An 8,835-nucleotide genomic window follows, 5' to 3' on the forward strand; every position below is an offset into this window, starting at 1 on the left:
TCAATGTATGACATTTCCAGGATGTGACTTCACTCAAGACTGGCCAAATGACTGACAGCCGGGACATTAACGACCATTGAGGAGTTACCGCTACCTGAGGCTTGGTGGGATTGCTGGTTTTAAAGGTTCATCATGAAATCTAGAGATAAAAAGCCGGGAAAGTGGACATGAGGATTATCATGAGATCATTAAAATGTAAAAGGAGGCCATTCTGCCAATGGACTCTGCAACGATATTCTGAAAGAGTTTCTGTGTCCCCACCACATCCCTGTAACACCACCCAACTTTCTGAACACTAAGGGGCAATTTAGCATGGACAGTCCACCTAACCCGCACACATTTGGACTGTGCGAGGAAATCGCAGCATCCGGAGGAAACCCACACAGACACGGAGAGAAAGTGCAAACTCCACACAGTCCGTGGCTAAAGGCTGGAAATGAACCCGGATCGCTGGCGCTGTGAGGTAGCCACTGTGACAACGTGCCACCGTATGAGGTCATAACACGTCAAATATCAGATCAAGCATGATCTCATTGCAATACGGAGCATATTCGATGGGCTGAATGGCCTGCTTCTGCTCCTACGTCTTATACCCTGATATTGTGTAAATCTGTTCCTGTTCTTGGGCAAAACTCTTGTTAAACCAACACAGGCGCCGCATGTCGTCTGCATCTGATTATCTGGCGCGGTGATTGTGGAATACATGTCGTACCCATCAAACTCTGCTACTCACCTGACTGAGATTTGTTCTGTATCTGTAAATCACAGGTAGTATTCGCGAGTGGAGGGAACACTCTGCACCTCAGTCTCTGGAACAGTTTGTGAGAGCAGGATTTCTTCATTATGAGTCAATGTCTGGGACTGTATGTGAGGGTGGGTTTCAGTCTCTATCAGACATTGGTACTGAATGTCAGTGTGGAATCTTCCTGTATCTATCAATCACAATTACCGTTTGGGAAAAGTGAGATTAATACACAACAGCAGCACTGCTGTAACAGACAGAGAAAGAGACACAAAAAATCAGAAAGAGACGATCAGGACACACACAATGACACACAGAAAAGGTGCCGAGATGGAGAAACTGTTTTTTTCGGAAAATGTTGTTTTCTGCTGCACACAGAGGGGCCCTGTTTGTAAAATTATATCTTGCTGTGTAACTGAGCTCTCTGTAACCGTGACACTGCCGGTGACAGGTCTGTACTGTGTTTGTGCCAAATCATTACTTGTTGTGTAATGTGGTCCCAGTTGTGGAAATTAGATCCATCGGAAGCGGAACCGTTACTGAGACGACATTTTAATTCCATATTTATTAAATTTTGTCACGAAATGTTCGTTTAGACCTCTGGATTCCCAGTCATAACCTTGCGTTCTTGTTACGAAGAAAGTTCATTCTGCATCAATATTTTCAGATAATAACACAGAAGCGCCCAACGTGGGGCTCGAACCCACGACCCTGGGATTAAGAGTCCAATGCTCTACCGACTGAGCTAGCCGGGCTGCTGGTGCACTATTTATTAAGCGTCTTCTTGAAGAGAGCTGATGCGGTGAAGTCCTTCTGCCATACTTCCCACTCCTGACACCATGTAGAAATGCTCGTCTCTCAATGGCTGGCGACCAATGACATGTAATAAAAAATAACTGACTTAATAATTGAGCAGCTTCTCCTGGCTTGTGCTCTGACCGCGATCCGGGGAACTGCCGGAATCCCGACACGTGACCATTTTAGTTGCGTCATCAGGTGACCGTTCGGCCTGCACAGGTCTCCCTCTGTGCTGTAATTTCTAAATTTCATCATTTAAATTTTCCTCCAGACTGTAAAGTGTGGTCCTGTTCCATTTGAATTTCTAATATATTTCCAATGTAACTGATGTTGTTCCACAAACTATTTAATCGGTGGAATTGTGCGTTTAGGGAGCTGAGGTTTTCGAGTCTCTCAAGGCCTCTCTCCAAATCCAATGGTCATTTTCCACGAAGATTCAACCCCTCCTCACATAAACACCGGGGCCCCGTTGATCGTTTGAATGCAATAACTTCCTGGAGTGATTCCAGGCTGGTTTTAGAATGTATTCCATCGACCAAATTACTAATGAATGACAGCTGAATGTATTTCTGTGTAAAAAGATCGTGGCAGAAATGGAACATATTTTATCTCTCTATCTGTTTCTTTGTTTATTTCTCTCTCCCTCACTCACTGTTTTTGTGCTTCTCCGGGGACTGATTGGATTCACAGTGAAACTCAGCCCCATCTCACCCCAACTCTTTTGGACGAATACGTCCTGGTGATGGACGGTCCTGAATCAGTGGAAGAATCGACAAACTTTCCATTCTTGGCTCTGTGAGAAGTTCCACCCCTGGTTGTGAGGTGGCTCTGAGATAAAGGGATCGAGAGAGAACGAGGTGACTGCAGTCTGGCTCTTACTCTGAAAACCAGCTTTGTACAGCGCCCTTGTAGAAAGTGGATGTGTCTGAGAACAGGAGGAAAGCAGATCATGGGCCTGTGATTGATTTTATTGAGCCGGACCTTGAAAAGTGAAGCAAACTTCTAACCAGTCGGTGCCTGTCTGAGAACTGGTAAGGAATTACGGCTGACATTGAGACAGTTCATCTTTAATTAGTTACAGCAAATCGATTCTTTCAGAGGTGTTGGTGTGTTGTTTTCAGAGTCACTGTCATAGTTTCTTAAAATATGATTTGTGCTTGTTTTTGTTTTGTTCAGTAATTTGGAAATCTATTTGGAGCGGGTGCAGTTGGTCAGTATCTGTGCCTCTTGCTTGGCAGCTCCCCAGGAAGCAGCAGCTCCATTCCTATCCAGATCTGTGGACACAATCAGGAGATCCAAACTATTGCGCACGGCTGCCATCTCCTGGCTGAAAGCAAGTTGTGCAACAAGGTAACGATGTATTCGTGACACGTTTCAATTGGAGCAAAATAACATTAACATGGTTAAATATTATCATTGTAGTAATCACATTTAAATCCCCAGATATCTGATTTTTGACTGAGCGACCAGTTCATCCCGATTTATCGGAAAATGAAGGATTCCCATTCCAGCCATATTGGTTACAGGAATATCCAATCTCTGATTTAATACATTCTCTCGCTTCATTGTTTGTGTATTCGTTTTATATATGGAGGCAAAGTCTGAAGAACTCAGTAACAGGTTGATCAATGTACCCGGAGAGGTGAAACTGCCGCCCCGAACTTCCTTCTATAAAGGTGATTCCAGTCACTCCCCACTTTCCCATCAGAACTACGTCACAGAAGAAATCACACCAGCTTCACAGAACAATCATTCAGCACGAAAGTAAATTATCTGAACTATGCTGACCAGAATCAGTGTGCTCAAACATGTGTTCTTGTTGAAAGAAAAAATGAGGAAGTGAATAGCTGTGTGGCTACCGCAGGGCAGTAATGTTGTAGCTCCTGGTTTAAGGAGCAGAGTGCCGCAGTGGAAGCGTGCTTGGCCATTAGCCCGAGGTCGAGGAATCGAGGCTATTCTCTGCTATTTACATCCTCCCTGACACGAAAAGTAAACATAACGCACGTTCCTGTTTGCTTTGCAGCAAATACCTATCAGAAAATTTCTTGCAGTCTCATCCCGACATTAAACCCAGGAATGAAGCAGACAGCATGACACATTACAACATTGTAAAGCTCACACAGAGGGAACCACAGAGAAAATGCTTTAAAGTCTCAGCAGGTCTGACCAGATCTGTAGGGAGAGAAAGAGCTAACGTTTCGAGTCCAGATGACACTTTGTCAAAGCTGGACCGGACACGTTATCCAGTAGTACCCCACAAAGGGGCAATATAGATATATAACGATATCCAGTAATAACTCACAGGGGGCATATAAGGAAATAAAGCTTTATCGAGCAACAAATCACAATAGAAACCAAGTTCCCATCTTCCCCTCTCGGACGGATGTGAACAATCGAACCTGCCGGACTATTTACAAGAGAAGACGAATTTTACCCGGAGTCCTGGGATCAATATTAATTCCTCAACCAAAGTCACTGAAGCAGATTATCGAGTCATTAACTGTGCTTTTGCCTGTGTGGTCTCGCTGTGCGTATCTGAGCAGGAATCTCATGTCCTGAGACCAACGCTTTTCCATTGAAAGGAAGGTATTGGACAATCGTGAGGTTGAAAATCTCCTTGGAGAAATTTAACCTCGTGGGGGAAAGGTCAATATCAGGAGTGGGATTCGTATCCACGCTTCCATAAGAGACTGCGACCTGAACTTCAGCGCCTTTGACCGCTCGGTCACCCTGATGCGTTGTCGCCGAAACTAAGATCCGTGCACAAATCGACTCAAATTCTATGTTCATCATCATTTCATTTCAAACAAGATATGCTTATCCTACTTTTGAACACCAGCCATAATCCTGTATCTGAGTGCCATCCTTGTCCAAGCCGCTGGGGGTTAAGGAGCTTCTCATTGCTGCACTGATCAGTTTGCTCCAATCAACCAGGACCGAATTCCCGCTCTACCTGTTCCTCACTCGAAGATATTGAGAGCCTAAGTCCTGAGCGACGTGAAGTATCCAATTGGAGAGTTGCATTCCGGCGAATGGAATCTCTCTCCACAGCTGCTTCCGGTGCTGTTTTCACCGACAAGTAGCCGAAGAATGCCTCCTGTGTCCAAACAGGAGAACGTTCGTCCAGGAGAGGCGCCAGAAGAGTGTTCTGGGAGAAGTCAACTTAGTCACCTCGACTATACTGTGGGTAGCTGAAGAACAGGTGTCAAAGAGCGGATCAGATTGTAAGCTAAACGTTGATACTGATAAAGAAAAAGGTAGATGTGCTGCTGACAAACAGCGACTTGTTTCCGTTTGGTGTGAGTGAGAATATTAATAGCAGAGAATGGTTTCGATCCATCGACTTCTGTGTTAGGGGTCCAGCATACGTCCGCTGCGCCACTTTGCTCGTAGTTGATTTTCTCTGGGGTCGGACTTGAAGCAAAGCTTGAAGAAATCAGTAAGAGCGTGATCAATCTTCCCAGAGAGGTGAAACTGCCGTCCCGAACTTCATTCTATGAAGGTGATTCCAGTCATTCCCCACTTTCTCATCAGAACAACGTCACATAATAAATCACATCCCCTTCACAGAACAACCATTCAGCACGAAAGTAAATTATCTGAAATTTGCTGACCAGAATCAGTGAGCTCAAACGTTTGTTCTAGTTGAAACAAAAAAATGAGGAAGTGAATAGCTGTGTGGCTGCCGCAGGGCAGTAAAATCGTAGCTCCTGGTTTAAGGAGCAGAGTGTCGCAGCGGAAGCGTGCTGGGCCATTAGCCCGACGTCAGGGAATCCTGGCTATTCTCTGCTATTTACATTCTCCCTGACACGAAAAGAAAACATAACTCACGTTCCTGTTTGTTTTGCAGCAAATACCTTTCAGAATCCTTCTTGCAGTCTCGTCCCAGGAATGAAGGAGACAGCATGACACAGTACAACGTTGCAAAGCTCACACAGAGGGAAGCACAGATAAAATGCTTTAAAGTCTCTGCTCAATTGATCCTCAAGATAAACACTTCCAAATTCCACCAATTCCATTGGGAAATGCATGAATATCGATTGTTTAAATTTTACATACTTCTAACACCTCTCCGTCCACCCGGTCACATTCTATCACCGACAGTTCATGTGAATCTCCCCCGCTCTGTTGCGGTTCTGTGTCGTGGCCAGTAGATGTCAACACACTCTGGTAGAGCGTAGTTCACAGATTAGAGTGAGACACAACTGATAAAAATTGTTTTATTATATTAAAGTTGGGACGGCGGGATTTCGAAGAAGATAATATGTGGTGATGATCTATTCTTATATTTTGGTTGTGTTGAAGCCGTCAACATGTTGTATGTGGGAGTGAGGTGCATTCTCTCTGCACTTCTCTGGTCCCGTTTGTAAATGGGGGATTCCTGTTACTCTCAGGTAATGTGTGAGAGTGTAAGAGACATTCTGAACCTGTCAGTCTTCGTCACTATATGTGCCTGTGGATACGTTGTCAGTGGAACCGCACCGTGACACCAGTTCTTCAGCGACCCACAGTACAGTTGAGGTTACCGGGATGACGTCTCCCATAATTCTCTTCAGCCACCTCTCCAGGATGAACCTCCTCCTGTTTGTAGACTGGAGGGGTTCTTTGGCTACTTGCCTGTAATAAGATCGCATATAAAAATTCCATTGAAGTAAATGAGTTGTATCATGTGGTTAAGGAGACGCACAATAACCCATTGTACTCTGCACACGTGGGTTCAAATCCCATCCTCGTCTGTCATGTGTCTGTTGTGTCTCTGGTCCACTTCATGAGCATGAAGTACAAATGCTGTGATTTTTTGCTTTGGTTCACGGGCTTGGCGGGTGGTGAATTCGGCGAACACTGTCTGTGTTGAAAGCACATTATAAAAAGGTGAGAAAGTTACTTATTTCACTCCCTGACTTAATTGCGCATACATTCTGAGTTGGAAACTGTTTCTTCATCTCAGTTTGAAACTCACAAAGTCGCGCAAAAGGTAAGTTCATAAAATAAAGAAGCAGACTTCAGCCATTAGACCCATCGAGTCTGCCCAGCCATTCTATCGTGGCTGATATCTTCCCCATCTGCGACCTACAATGTTACAGATGAAGAGGTCGATTGCGATATCAGCAGGAACACCTTCTCCCTAGAACGCATGATCTCGGAGCGGGAGTAGGCAATTTAGCCTCCTGAGCCTAACACCTTCCATGTGATGTTGGCTGATCCCATCCTGGCCTCAACTCCACCGTCTTCCCGTTCTCCGTATCCCTTCAACTCCTTACCAATAAAACTCTCTCTACAACCTCCTTAAATTTACTCACTCTCCCTGCATCCAACGCAATCTGGGGTACCGAATTCCACAGAATCATAAACCCTTTGGAATAAGTATTTTTCCCTCAAATCTTTTTTCACATTGCAATCTCTTATTCTAAGATCATGACCTCCTCTTTTAGAATGCCCCACAAGAGGAAGCAACAGCTCCACGTCAACTTTTTCCATACCTTTTGGCATCTGATACACCTCAATTAGATAATGACGCATACATTCTGAGTGTGAAACTGTTGGCCAGTCTTCCTCAGTTTGAAACTCACGATGTTGCACGATAACATCCGATTCAATGGCCGGGAATCGAACAGGGACAACTGCTTGGAAGAAAACTTTGCTCACCACTCTCCCACCGTCGCTGCATTTCCAATTTTGAACACCAGGTGGAATAGAAGGAGGCAGATACATTCAATCAGTTCATGGATGCAAAACGAATTAAGGCATATTGCCGTGCGTACTTGTGGGACGAAGTGGCCGAGTGGTTAAGGCGATGGACTGCAATCCATTGTGCCCTACACACGTGTGTTCGAGTTCCATGCTCGTTGATTTTAAATCCACTTTTCTCGGAAGTAGGCCTCCTTTTTCCAAGATGGATATGCAATCACTGATGTGACAATCTATTCCAAGTTATCAGGCCAGATTGCATCGAGTTGGGTTAGAGGACGGTGGAACGGAGGCAGACGTGTTTGGGGCTTAACCGCTCTTTGACACCAGTTCTTCTTCGGCTACCCACAGTACAGTCGAGGATACCGGGTTGACTTCTCCCATAATTACCTTCTGCCACCTCTCCTGGATGGACATCCTCCTGTTTGTGTACTGGAGGGTTGCTTCGGTCACTTGTCTGTGAGAAGGTCAGGTATTAAAGTTCCATGAAGTAAAGGAGTTGTACCACGTGGTTAAGCGGATGCACAAGAAACCTTTGTGCTCTGCGCACTTGCGTTCGAATCCAATCCTCGTCTGTAACGTATCTGTTGTGTCTCTGTTTGATCCACTTCATGAGGGTGATGGAAAAATGCTGTGATTTTTAGTGTTTGGGGCTTGGAGTTGTGAATAATCGAACACTTTCCATATTGAAACCACTTCAGAAAATGACGAGAAAGTTACTTAATTCACTCCCCCCCATAATTGCGCACACATTCTGAGTTGGAAACTATTTCTTTCCCTCAGTTTGAAAGTCATGAAGCGGCGCAAACGATAGATTCATCAGATAGATGAGCAGTATTACGCCATTCGACCCATCGAGTCTGCCCGCCATTCGATCATGACTGAAATGTTCATCATCTGCTACCTGAAATGTTACGGAACAAGAGATCGATTGAGATATCAGCCAGAACACCTCCTCCCGAGAACACATAACATTGGAGCTGGGATGTGCAATTTAGCCTCTTGGGCGTAAAACCTTCCATGTGATCTTGCCTGATCAAACATAATGGCCTCAACACCACCGTCCTGCCCGTTCTCCAGAACCATTCAACTCATTACCAATAAAAGTCTCTCTAAGTCCTCCTTAACTTTCTCACTGTCCCTGCATCCACCACACTCTGAGGAAGTGAATTCCACAGAATTACAACCCTTTGGGAGAAGTCGTTTTTCTTTTTTAAATTTGCAGCCTCATATTCTAAGATGATGACCTCTCGTTTTAGACTGCCCCACAACAGGTACCATCAACTCCACGTCTACAATATCTACACCTTTTCGCATCTTAAACACCTCACTTAGATAATCCGCATAAATTCTGAATGAGAAACAGTTGACCACTCTTCCTCAGTTTGAAACTCAGGATGTCGCGCAAAAACATCCGATTCAACTATTACTGCGATGGCCAGGAATCGAACCGGAGTCAATGGTTTCAAAAGCAGCGATGCTCACCACTATACAACCACCACTGCATTGCCCCCGTCGAATACCTGGTTGAATAGAAAGAGGCAAATAATTGCCATCAGTTCATGGATGCAAAACGAATTAAGACGTATTGACGTGTCAAGTTGTGC

The 8,835-nt window shown here is 44.8% G+C and overlaps 1 non-coding gene across 1 annotated transcript; it reads right to left on the minus strand.

The window, feature by feature from the left end:
• Nucleotides 1-1,424: 1,424 nt before the first annotated feature.
• trnak-cuu (transfer RNA lysine (anticodon CUU)) lies at nt 1,425-1,497 on the minus strand. The gene has a single exon. It is a non-coding gene; the product is annotated as a tRNA-Lys (tRNA).
• Between the last annotated feature and the right edge of the window lie 7,338 nt (nt 1,498-8,835).

Source organism: Scyliorhinus torazame, chromosome 24, assembly GCF_047496885.1.
Source record: "Scyliorhinus torazame isolate Kashiwa2021f chromosome 24, sScyTor2.1, whole genome shotgun sequence".
NCBI lineage: Eukaryota > Metazoa > Chordata > Chondrichthyes > Carcharhiniformes > Scyliorhinidae > Scyliorhinus > Scyliorhinus torazame.